The sequence below is a fragment of the Primulina tabacum genome, chromosome 7 (genome assembly GCF_025594145.1).
Source record: "Primulina tabacum isolate GXHZ01 chromosome 7, ASM2559414v2, whole genome shotgun sequence".
NCBI lineage: Eukaryota > Viridiplantae > Streptophyta > Magnoliopsida > Lamiales > Gesneriaceae > Primulina > Primulina tabacum.
Genome location: NC_134556.1, coordinates 22,603,575 through 22,617,502, shown reverse-complemented (window position 1 = coordinate 22,617,502; position 13,928 = coordinate 22,603,575). Strand labels below are relative to the sequence as shown.

The 13,928-nt window shown below is 35.6% G+C and overlaps 1 long non-coding RNA gene across 4 annotated transcripts; it reads right to left on the bottom strand.

Annotated features, from left to right (window-relative positions):
- Positions 1–570: 570 nt before the first annotated feature.
- On the bottom strand, positions 571–3,958 carry LOC142550831 (uncharacterized). Of its 4 annotated transcripts, none has more exons than XR_012821418.1 (4): positions 3,324–3,958; positions 1,278–1,380; positions 846–933; positions 571–745 (listed from the first exon to the last, which is right to left on the bottom strand). It is a non-coding gene; the product is annotated as an uncharacterized LOC142550831 (long non-coding RNA). The 4 variants fall into 4 exon arrangements; XR_012821420.1 differs by having other exon boundaries at positions 1,278–3,471; positions 3,550–3,958; XR_012821417.1 differs by having other exon boundaries at positions 1,278–3,958.
- Positions 3,959–13,928: the final 9,970 nt, after the last annotated feature.

Genomic DNA, 13,928 nt, shown 5'->3' with positions numbered 1-13,928 from the left:
AGCACTTCTACTTTCCGCATTTAAGTTTATGATTTACATTAAAGAATTTACGAATATTTATTTATGCTTTTGAGAGATTTTTGAGAGGTTTAGTATGTGCCATAATTTTCATAATTATTGCTTTTTAGGTTGGTAAAACATTTGACGATTTTACAATTTGAAATATTTTCCTTTGATTTTTAAATGTTAGTTATTTGTTTATTTTTAAAATGGTATAATGTATTTTCAAAGTATTTATATTTACTAGCTACAAAGGCACACGCGTTGCGTGTGTTATGAATATATAAGACAGATATATTAAACCTTCATGAGTTTACAACACCATGACTGTCAAAAAATTTGTACTTGATCCATAAAAAGCAAGGGATTCCAAAGCTTAAATAAATATGCCAAAATCAATTTGTTACCTCCCATGATACAAGTATTGATCATAAAAAAATCATATTTTTTGAAGCATTAATATCATCTAATATGAAATTCAACATAAAATAAATAGACAAATAGTCAAAAAATTGTCTAAAAAATATGAGAATATCATTAAAAGTTCACATTTTGACATCAGAACTCTGCTAGATATTTCAAATTTGAGTTTAAAATCTACCAACCAAAATGTAAATTTGTCTGTAAAAATTATAATAAAAAAATGTTTAAGAAGCTCTAATATAATGATTTAGTGAATCTGTTGAGAATATGTGAGAGATTACTTCATAAGATCTTGAAGCTCGTAAAAAATATATTATCTCACCTGCAAGATCAAAACGAACAAACGAATTTGATACGACCACTAATATAAAGTAACATAATAAATCATAGACCATAAACTAATTCATTAGTTAAAAACAAACCAGATGAAGATGAGGGCAAATAGATCTGATCCGTTGAATTGAGTATGTCATTTGTACAAATACTTTGTTTGCAACCAATATCTTTCAGCTTTAGAGAAAAAAACACAAAGGCAATTCATAATCAGCAAAAAAATTCAACTTAAACCAACAATCAAAAAATCATAGAAAGTATAGTAGTCATGCCAAAAATGGTTATTCGTGAGGAGTGATAAGATAGATGATGAGAAATAGATAATCATGGGCAGAGATAAAAACATGGACATAATACATGATTTCACATATAGCTGAACATGGTTGAACAGAGATAATGGAATTTATTAACATTCCCCCAAATTCTAACGTTGAAACATATAGCATGTACTTAATGATTATTTAACTATTTGTACATAATGTTTTTTTTTTAAAAAAATAGAAAAAATAGACTTGACTTACTCACAATCATGTTTCTTGAATTGAGTATGTCTTTGAAAATCATGTTTCTTGAATTGAGTACGCCATTTCTTCAAATACTTTGTTCACAACCAGTATCCTTCAGCTTTTGAGAAAAAAACACAAAGGCAATTCATATTTAGCAAAAAATTCAACTTAAACCAACAAACAAAAAATCATAAATAATATGTTAATCCATTAGGCACTACCCAAGTACTGTTTAAAGTTGATTCAATAAATATAGAAAGTTTAGTAACCATGACAAAAAAGGTTATGCGGGAGACGTGATAAGATAGAAGATGAAAAATAGAGAATCATGGGCAGAGATAAATACATGGACATAATATATGGTGCCACATATAGCTAACTATGGTTGAACAGAGATAATGAAATTTATCAGCACCCCCCAAATTCTAACGTTGAAACATGTAGCATGTATTTTACGATTATCTTTTACTATTTGTACATAATGTTATTTTTGAAAAAAATTACAATAAATCATTCACATACAATATCTCGAAAGACAAAATAATTAGGACTTTCATCAATTTAAGCTAAAAATGTAACAAAAGAAAGAAAAAATAATTTTCGAGATCTGGCATATTGAGGGAAGGGAGAAAAAGATAAGTTGGTGGAAATATAATTACTTGAAATGGGTCTTTGAGAAAAACTCTTATTGTTCTTTTGAATTCAGAAGCAACCATACGTAGATGAAATGCAGCTAATTGGATGAGAATAAATTGACGGTGCTTATAAAAAAATATAAAAACACCGAATAATGAATATGAAAAAATATGACAGAGTAAATAATTGTACAAAAAATAAAACCTTGATTAGAATAAAGTAATTGGAAATCATTCCTACGGGGAAAATTGAATCTAACATTCATAGGGGAGAAATCGAAACTAACATTTAATGAATTTGAGATGTGAAAGTGTGATAATCTTTCTTTTTTATCTCTGTTCGTGCATTCCCTTTCTTAAAAATTTTTACCCAAATAAACATCTCTGAATATGTTAAAAAAGTCAAAAAGAAAATGATACACATGGTTTCTCTACTTTTGTGTTTGAATAGATATTTTTTAAATTTTTTCAATGAACAAATTAACTGATAAATGTTTGGAAATGGGAGCTTAATGAGAAAACATGAATGTTGGTTTGGGTGTCAGCTGAAAACGGGTGTTTTTATTACATAAATTATAATAGGCATACCATGTGGAGTAGTAGATAAATTAGAGGATTTAACCAAAAAAATCGAATTTCCTGAATTGCATTTTCCAATAATAATTTGTCCGAGTGTGTCAATTCCTGCCTCTCACAACAATGTCCAGAACACACTCAGACCAAAAGTGGAGCACATAAGCAAGCTGGAAGTAAAAGTCTTAACAATTATATTGGAATCGCGGCAAAAGGGACACCTTTAAGTTGAGGTGTTCCTTCGAACAGATCCAATAAAAAACTTGATCATATCGAAGGAGTTATGAAGCAGGGGACTGATTACTTCCTCAAGACTTTTGACAACACTGCTGATGCCATAGATAGAATTGTGACTCAGGTAATGCACAAAGTACTTATTGGCTTTGATATTCTAAAGGATTTGAAGTATTAAGTATATATAGGCAATCCCATGGGACGAACGTTCCCGAATGATCACTACTGTTGGGAATCGCCCAAAAGACATTGATTATGATTAACCAGTTAACCGAATGCCATAGGTGCTCGGATCTTGCCGCTGAAATGGCTACTACTTTGGCCTCTTCATCCGTTGTTTTCAGTGACAAAAAGGCGTACTCAGAAAAGATTGTCCATGATTCCAAAACTCTGCTTAAATTCTCTGGGATGCAGCGTGGTAGATTCAAATAAGGCGAAAGTTTTCTATAATTTCATCGGTTACAGGAGCATTCATGTGCTCATTCTTACCAGATATCTCAAAGTTCAACCGAACAAACGGTGAAAAAACTTTACTTTTAACACATCAACAATAAAGAATCCTCTAAATTCTCAAATTCAAAACATTGGCTAAAAAATGAAGGCAAACCAAATAAGATACCTGTTCCAAATTTTCTAGAAACTGATCGGATTTTCGATGTATCCAACGGGCTGGTGTTTTTATTGTTCTTCACACGACAATTGTGTGTGTCATTTCAGGAATTTTAGTAGAATCTAAAAAACAGAACAGTCGCCACTATTTCTCCATCCTACAATCACCGATCATTCAATCCAAATTGGAGAAAAAGTAGAATTCAATACCTTTCAGTACGTTTACAAATGTATACCTCAGCTTCAGGAGACATTGCCCTATTCCTCGTGCCCATAATCCACAATAACAACCGTTTCCATTGAACATCATCCAAATTCAGATCCAAACAAACCGTATGTTGCGGCGGTCTACCATCACCGATCATTCACTCTTCGTGGATCCGCCATTGACGATCAAATAATTGACTTCGAAGGTTCTTAAAATTCGATTAGATTTTTTTTACTGAGAAAAGGAATTGAAGAAGAGGAGAAACGGGAAATCACGTTTTGATTTTGTGCGGCTCTTGGTTTTGGAGCGAAGAAGAGTGTCTGATTTGGTGGGAGGAACCTTATGAACGTGGTCTATGTGAAGGGTAAAATAGGTAGTTAATAAAACAGACCAAGACACCATTCAGTTAGTATTAGATGCTTAACTTTAATAAATAGAAAAAGATATGCAAAAGGGAAAAAAATTTCTAGTACTTTTTAAGAAAACGAATAGTAGACATTTCAGTTGGTATCAGAGCAATGGTTCTGTAAAGGGTTGTGCCACCATCAGCGCTGGGAAGATCAGTCGTCAAGCCTCAATTTGTAGGTTTTACATGATTTATATGATTTAATATGATGTTACCTGCTTGATGACATGAATAATATGTTTTATGTTACATGTTTACTAGCTTTTTGAGTATATATACCTTGTATGCTTAAAATTGCTTAATGGATCAAGATATGTCACATGATTAGAAAACCTTAGATTTAAATACATGTTGGTTACCTTAGAATTTGGAAAACGTTCAGATAAAATGTCTCCTAGAGGTGCCCCTGTTAATGAGAATCAAGCCGAGAACAGTGTGAACCATCAAGGGAATGCACCCCCACCACCTCCTCCGGGGGATGCTGCTACTCGTGCGTTAGAGGGGATGGCTCATCTCTTCGAGCAGCAGTTACAGCAGATGCAGTAGGCACCTAGGCCACATCATGATATTTATGATCAAGTTCCGGAGGCTAGGGCCAAAGGAATTTTCAGGCATTGCCGATCTTTTTGCTGCTGAGGGTTGGATTCGATCACTCGAGGTACACTTTCGCTATCTGGATATGGGAGATGCTGACCGTGTGAGGTGTACCACTTATCTGCTTAGAGATGACGCTTCTTTATGGTGAGAAGGAGCCGAGCATGATGTTAACCTTGCTACATTTACTTGGGCTCAATTCAAAACGATATTCTACGAGAAATATTTTACTGCTGATGTCAGAGGCCGATTAAAGAAGGAATTTATGACTCTCCATCAGGGAAACGATACTGTTGCTGAATTTGTGAAGAGATTTGGTAGGGGTTGTCACTTTGTACCTCTTATTGCCAGGGATGCTGAAGAGAAGCTTAGACACTTCATGGATGGTCTACGACCCACCATACGGAATAATGTTATGATGATGCGTCCTTTAGATTATGCTACTGCCGTTACTTATGCATTCCAGTCTGAGCAATCCTTGAAGGACATCAAGTTTGAGTTACATCGCAAAAGACAGCAACATCAGAATAATAATCAGCCAAACAAGAAGCCATATGCGGGTCCTCCTAGACCTCAAGGGCCTCAAAAGCCCCAAGGTCAAGTCAAGAAACAAGCACCACAAAAGCCACCACTTGCAGCACCAAAACCTGCAGAAGGACAACCATGTAAGAAGTGCAATCGACTATACTATGGACCATGCGTGTGGGGTACTACTAAGTTCTTCATATGCAAGGAAGAAGGGCACAAAGCTGCGGATTGCTCGAAGAAGAATGCTCCTACTATGGGACTGAGCATATGTTATGAATGCTGAGGAAGCTGAAGAGGAGGCAGAAACTACTCTTATCATGGGTAACCTAGTCATTTAACATTTTTATATTGCTTATTATTGCATGAAAGGTTAAATTGGTTAGTAGAATTGAATTGGGAACAAGATTTAACCTAGTGAAAATTAGGTTTCATGCTCTACCTTAGTTGAAAATTAAGATATGATTCTAGAAACCATAGGATTTGGTATTGATTTTGAGGACCAAAATGAAATTATCCAAAAGTTAAGGGACCTAAATGCAATTTTCAAATCTTAAGGGTCAAAATGTAATTCTCGAAATTTAAGGGACCAAAATGAAACTTTTCAAAAATATAAGGATCAAAATTGCATGTAACGTCCTGAAAATCTGAAAGTCCACGTGAACCACGTGCATGCAAATTATTAAATTTCTTTGGTATTTTATTAAATTTTTTTAAAGCATAAAATGCATGTTTATTTTATTAATTTGTGTTTAATTATTTTCATGCATTTTATGCATAATTATTGCATGATAGGGATTTATTTCATGAATTTTATCAGTTCATGTATTCTCCGGTCTCCGTTCCTCGTTCGAGCGTGAAATGCATCTAGAAATCCTAATACATGAACTGATAAAATTCATGAAATAAATCCCTATCATGCAATAATTATGCATAAAATGCATGAAAATAATTAAACACAAATTAATAAAATAAACATGGCGGGGTTCTAACCCAAGCACAGCGAAATCCTCCATACATCGCCAAACCCATTACCGAACCAATAAACATGAGCCGAGACCACCCTTACAAAGTGCTGCGCTGATCTCATTTCCAGCCTACCATTCCACTCCCTACGGTGATAACAGCCTTCGAACACACCCTACAGCAGGCCCCTTGCACAAACCGAAGGAAAACGTGAGTCACAATTAAAAGAAATGCATGGCATGAATGAAAATCGAAAGAATTCTTCCTGCTCCTAGACCGATCGAATAGTTTCATGCATCATACACACATCTGGTCATTTTGCACCCGGGATGAGATTTTGGTCCTGGCAGCGCCCTGAGCACAAATTTATGACATTTTAAATGTTTATGCATCATGTTCATGATTTTTATGGAATTACGATAAATACGTTGCATGCTTGGTTTAAAAGAAAAGTTACGCATATGCATGTTTTTATTAAGTGATGAAAATGATGATATTTTTGAATGATGGGAATTGGCTGTGACTGACGATGTATATGTATACGATGACATGAGATATGATGAGCTGAGGCCCGGGCTCAGTGGGCGGGTAATGCTGTCGCTGATGTCCCCTGCCGCCGGGTACCACTGTTTTATAGATGGATCCATCGAATAGAGCTGATACGATAGAGCTAATACGAAAGTCACAACTAATGAACTGAATTCAATAATAAGAAAATGTTTAAGTTTATGATGACACGATGAGCTGTCCTGACACGTATATGATGATATGAGATGACATGATTTGACACGACATGATTTTATATGACACGTTTACGTTATGATTTTAAGTTCATGAAATATGTGTTGAGTATGATATTTTTCACTGCTGTGTGCTATGTATATGTACTTGTTATTCCTGGTACATGTGTGTTGAGTCCTTAGACTCACTAGGCATGTGTGATGCATGTGAGCTTGATGATGAGGGGACTGGAGGTGCCGAACTATGAGTAGGCAGACCTGGTGCGGCGACACGACCCGAGTACCACATGTTTTCCGCATTACGATTTATGAGATTGATAGGAGATGAAAATTTTTATACGTTGATGATTTTAAGATTTTACTCATTTATGTTTATGCATGATTTTGGGATGAGTTTGGTTAATTTAAACTGCATTGTTTTTACTGTCAAATAATTACGATCATTTTTAAATGTTATTTCAAAACTGCGAGCTAAAAAAAAAATATTTCCACACTTGTAAAATGAGAAGACGTTTCATTGCAAATATCCAAAAATTTGGCGACTAAAATGCAAATTTCGAAAAATCGAAGGGCTAAAATGCAATTTTTCAAGAAATGCTTAAGTTCTACACGCAATCTTCACATAACTTTGGGAAATTAAAGATAGAAATTCCTTAAGCTTTAATACGAAAAGATTTAAAAGACATTTTCGCTGCATGAAGGATTATCATTCAAGGGGTAGCTACCTATGCACTGTTGGATTCGAGAGCTACACATTCATTCATATCTGAAACCTTCATCAAAAGCCTGAATATTACTCCTCAAGATATGGGTTTGGGTTTCAAGGTTTCTATTCCTTCCGATGATCAAATGCTCACGTCTAAAATTCTCAAGAATCTGGAACTTCGATTATTCAAAGATGTGGTTCGGGCAGATCTTATTGTGCTTCCTATGCCCGAATTTGATATTATACTTGGCATGGATTGGTTATCAGCAAATGGAGCTTCGATTGATTTTTGCCAGCAATCAGTGTCTATTAGACCGCCTAGTGGCAAATCTTTTGTCTTTGAGGCAGCGAGAAACAAGCAAATGCCGCACATTATCTCTTGTCTATGTGCGAGGAAGCTTATTAAAAGTGGATGCCAAGCTTTTCTAGCATGTGTCACTACCGCACCTGCTCCTATCAGTCAGAAGATAGAAGATGTCGATATTGTCAGAGATTTTCCTAACGTCTTCCCTGAGGACGTTTCTGGTATTCCACCCGATCGTTAAGTGGAATTCTCTATTGAACTAATGCCGGGCACTGTTCCTATATCTAAAGCACATTATTGTCTAGCACCCGCTGAAATGAAAGAATTAAAATATCAAATCCAAGAATTGCTAGACAAGGGTTTCATTCGCCCTAGTTATTCTCCATGGGACGCACCGGTATTATTCGTAAAAAAGAAGGATGGTAGTATGCGACTCTGCATTGATTATCGAGAGCTTAATAGGATCACTATCAAGAACAATTATCCCTTGCCAAGAATTGAAGATTTATTCGATCAGTTGCAAGGAGCATCGATATTTTCCAAGATTGATCTGCATTCTGGATATCATTAATTGAAAGTAAAAGAGTCTGATGTTCACAAGACATTGTTTCGTACTAGATATGGGCACTATGAGTTTATGGTCATGCCATTTTGGTTGACCAATGCGCTAGCGATCTTCATGGATATCATGAATCGCATATTTCTACTGTATTTAGATCAATTCATCATAATCTTCATTGATGATATTTTGATCTATTCTAAGAGCAAGGAGGATCATAGTCGTCATTTGAGGACAGCACTGCAAGTTCTGCAAGATAGGAAGTTATATGCAAAATTCAGCAAGTGCGAGTTTTGGCTTGATTGAGTTGCATTCTTACGCCACATCATTTCTAGTGATGGCGTTGAAGTTGATCCAAGTAAAGTTGAGGCAGTGAAAGAGTGGCCAGTACCGAAGAGTGTTACCGAGATTCGCAGTTACTTGGGACTAACTGGCTATTATCGCAAATTCATCAAGGGATTCTTATCTATTGCAATACATTTGACATCCTTGACTAAGAAGAATGCAAAGTTTATTTGGGGATTTGAGTTTCAAGACAGTTTTGATAAGTTAAAGCAAGCATTGATTTCAGCGCCAGTGTTATCTATGCCGTCTAGGCAAGGAGAGTATGTTTTGTATACCGACGCTTCTAAACTTGGGTTGGGCGCAGTTTTGATGCAAAATGACCGAGTTATAGCCTATGCGTCGAGACAGTTAAAAATCCATGAGAAAAACTACCCTACTCATGATCTTGAGCTTGCAGCGATAGTTTTTGTATTGAAGATTTGGAGATACTTCCTATATGGGAAGAAGTGCAAAATATTCACCGATCATAAAAGTTTTAAATACTTCTTCACCCAAAAGGAATTGAATACGAGACAACGAAGATGACTTGAATTAGTAAAGGACTACGACTGTAAGATTATCTATCATCCGGGGAAAGCTAATGTTGTGGCAGACGCATTGAGTAGAAAAGCAGCAGTTATCACCCATCTATCACTTCGAAGAGCGTTGCAATCCGAGATACAGCAGTTTGAGCTCACAGTTTATGCTAGGGGCGAGGCCTCTAATCTTGCCACATTATCAGTACAATCGACTTTGAGAGATAGAATTCGTGATGGGCAGTCTACCGATGAGAAATTGCAAAAATAGAGAGCTAGAGATGAAGCCAAGGGCCGGAAATTGTATTCTGAGGTGGATGGTATAGTTCGTTATCGAGATCGTTTTTGGGTTCCTAGTGATGATTCTTTGAGAGTTCTCATTATGAAGGAAGCTCATGACACACCTTATTCCATTCATCCAGGAAGCACGAAAATATACAAAGATTTGCAGTTGTTATATTGGTGGTCAGGCATGAAGAGAGACATTTTGAGATTTGTATCCGAGTGTTTGACTTGTCAGCAAGTTAAACCAGAGCATCAAAGGCCAGCGGGGAAACTTTAGCCACTTCCTATTCCCGAGTGGAAATGGGGAAATATTACTATGGACTTCGTTGTGGGATTGCCGAAGACTATTAAGGGATTTAATGTCATATGGGTGATAGTGGAACGTCTTACAAAATCAGCACATTTTCTTCCTATTAAGACGACCTTCACCATGATTCAGTTTGCCGATATTCGAGAAATAGTTCGTCTGCATGGGATTCCTGTATCTATTGTTTTTTACAGAGATCCGAGATTTACGTTGTAACGCCCTGAAAATTTAAAGATCCACGCGAACCACATGCATATGATTTATTAAATTCTCTTGTATTTTAATTAATTGTTTTAATTATATTAATTAATTATGTTGTGCATATTTGCATATTTAAAATATATTTTTTTACATAGTTGCATTAAAATATATTTTTTAAAGGTTATTCGAGTTGCGATCGAGGAACGGAGACTGAGGGCTGAAAATAGAAAATGTTTTTATTGGTTAATTATTTTTAATTATTTAAAATATGAGTGATGCTTTTTCTTATTTTTGAAAATAAGGGGTTTTGAGGTGATTTTATATGCCGGGGCGTAATTTTTATCGGTGTCGGATTTTCAACAAAAATACGAACGTGTTGGCAACCCGGCTAATAAATTCACAACATTTTCTATTCAAAATGATTTTAAATATTTTGATTATTTACTAATGGGCTTAATGGACCTATTATAATATATTAATGGGCCTAAGCTTGTGTTATGAGTTTTAATTGAAATAAAAAGCTAACAATCCTACCCAAAACCCTCAAAATAACTCACACCCACCCCCATAGCAACAAGGACTCTTTTTCCAACAGCACTTAACCACACGATTTTGAAGGGAAACTCACGTAAATTGAAGGAAAAATTCAGCCTAGGTGTCTACGTCGCCGTTCTTCGCAATCGTCAACGGTTTTTCGTGCATTAAATACGCAAAGACACGCCATATTCTCCTTTTACTCATCATCACACCATATTATATAATTTTTTATGAATTTGCTTGAAAATAAGTCACACAATCTTTTATTTTCGTAACCATGAATATATGTTCTAAACTTGTGTTATTTGGTTCCAAAAATATGTCTCTATGTGTTAAGGGGTTGCCATGAATTAGGAGATGACCGAACATGATAAAATATGACCAAACATGACAATTTTTAAAAGAAACCACAAGCTGGAACCGTAGGAAAATCAGAAACATGAACCGTGAGTGTGTGTTGGATTGTGTTTGATGCAAGGGCTTGGTGGCTTTGCATGGGGCCTTGGGGCTTGGCCAGGGCTGGCTGGGGCTCGAGTAGGGTTGAGAGAGAGGACCTGATGGAGTCCTTGTGGGCTCGGATGCGCACAGCCAGGCTAGGGAAGAGCCCACGCTGCATAGGACTCTTCCCGTAGAGTGATGAAGATCGGCCGAGAGTTTTCAGAAGGTGACTCGAGAGAGGGCTGGGCTAGGTCATCTAGGCTATGGCTAAGGGTGGTTCAGAGAGGGTCAGGAGGGTTCGGACTTGAGGAAGGCTCGATCAGGAAGTCCAAGCCTGAAGTAGGAAACTCACAGCGCCTACAAACAGCAAGGGAAGCGCGCATGCTGTTTCTGATTCAGGTGTGTCGTGCTTGGGGTTCAAGGGCCTGGGCTGGGTTTAGGCATGGTCTTGGGTCGGTTAGGGTGATAGTGGTTCGGTGGTGGCTCGGCTGGAAGAGCCCTAGGCTAGCAAGGATTCCTAATGTAATTAGAACACCCCACGTACACACACATGCAATTGGGTCAAGTCTCCAGCAAGTTTGTGAGCGGGCCAGGGTTGGTTTTTCGGGCTGGGCTTGGTTAAGAGGGTCCCTAAGTGGGTTGGCTAGGTTTTGGCTCGAGGTGGCTCGGGCGTGGCTCGAGTAAATTAGGAGATGGCTCGGTGTGTTCGCTTAAGGGTCAAAAACGAGATTTAAGAACTAAAAATTAAATCCATGGGTCCACGGGTGTGGCTCATGACTTGGAAGGGTAGAATAAATCATAAAAATGTTATGTTTAAATTTTGGGATCAAAATAACATGTTTTGGATTTATTCGGGATTTAATCGACGCACGAAACGCTAATTAACGAGTTAATTGAAACGCCTAGTTTTATGTTTTATAAAATTATGAAAAATTAGATTTAAGCTTAAATAAATATTAAAAGTCTAATTTTTAATTTGGGAATTTTATATTAAGGTTTGGTTTAATTCGGGATTAAAACGCATTAATACGTTATATTTAAAAATTAATTTAAAAGTCGTCGAATTAGGCTAAATAAAAATATGAGAAAATTCATGAAAGCTTAAATAATTATTTGGGATATGTTAGAGTCAATGAAATTAAGAAAATGTCAAAAACTGAAATTTTACGTCTAGGGGTAAAACGATCTTTTTACACCTAAAAATTAGTAAACGTCATGGCAGTGTCCTTAATGCTGTTTTATATGTTAATATGTTTATTTTCCATGATTATGGATGTTTATATGTTAATATATCAATTTTAAATGTTTATGGATTTTTAAGACGTTAATATGTTTAATGTTTTATGATTTAATATGCTAAAACGTTTATTTTAAATGTTTATGATCTACATGTTTATTTTAAACGTTTATGAAATTAAAATGTTTATTTTAAAAATGTTCATAGATGTTTATGATTTTAATATGTTAAGTTATAATTTTTAAATGTCTATGATTTTTATGATTTGAATATGGGTATTTAAAAGACATGTTGCATGCATGGTTTCAAAATAAAAATGATATTATATGCATGTTTTTATTAAGTGATGATAACATGTTGAAGGACGTGAAGGGATTGTGACTACTACATGTTGGAAATATCGTGAGGGTTATGGTCCCAGTGGGAGCCCGACGATCGTGTTTCATTGGATACGGATACGAATACGAATACGTGATACGAATACGAATATGTTAATACGTTGGCCAAAGCCCAGTTGACGGGTGAGAGTGTCGCTGGTGTCCCCGCCGCCCAGTACTGTGGTTTTCTTTAGATGGATCCATCGCCCAATACGATCAAGAATACGAGTCACAATCACGATCTGAATTCAACAAACACGAACATGAACATGGATATGAATATGAATATTGACACGAAGATTAATATGAATATGAATATATTTAAGTGATATGTTTATGTCTTTTGAAAATATTTTTATGCATCATTAAAATGTTTACGAAAATGTCTAAGTTTAAGTTTATGCATCTTCATGAAAATGATATTTTAAGTTCAAGTATTTTTCACTGTTATATGTTAACTGTATTACATTTTACTTGTTATCAAGGATAGTACATGTTGAGTGTTTAGACTCACTAGGTGTGTATGATGCAGGTGATATAAATAACTATGATGTTGGAGGTCTTGACGAATGACTTGCTGGACTGTCGGTGCACATAACCCGAGGACCAGCGCTTCTATTTCCGCATTTAAGTTTATGTTTATGTTAAAGATATTTACGGTATTTTATTTATGCTTTTTGAGAGATTTTGAGAGATTTAGTATGTGCTATACTTTTCAACATTTGTTGCTTTTTAGGCTGGTAAAACGTCTTACGATTTCTTGTTTTGACTTTTCCCTTTGGATTTTCAATTATTAGTGGATGGTTTATTTTAAATGGTACAAAAGTATTTTTATGTATATGTATATGTTTAGGCCGAAGGTGTGAGGTTTTTTTTTAAAAAAAAATTCTAGTATTTTTTTAAGAAAACGAATAAGTAGACGTTTCAGTTGGTATCAGAGCAAAGGTCCTGTAAAGGGTTGTGCCACCATCAGCGCCAGAAAGATCAGTCGTCAAGCCTCAAATTGTAAGTTTACATGCTTTATATGATTTATATGTTGTTACCGTGAATGATTAAATGAATTATATGTTCACGTCACATGTTTAATAGCTTTATGATAATTTATGATTTATATGCTTCATGATTTTTATGCGCGATACGGCATGAAATAAGAAATTATTTGATTTCAACGCATGTTGGTTTCGTGGTGGAATTGGACTATGTTGATTTTTGGGTTTTAGTATTGACATTTTACTTTTTGGGCCATAAGTTAATCATGAATAGTATGAATGTTTTGGGACACATAGATTTTCTAAGAAAATATCTATGATTCTTGGTTACTAGTTGAATTAATTTTTGGGAATTACTCATAAGAAATAATGATTC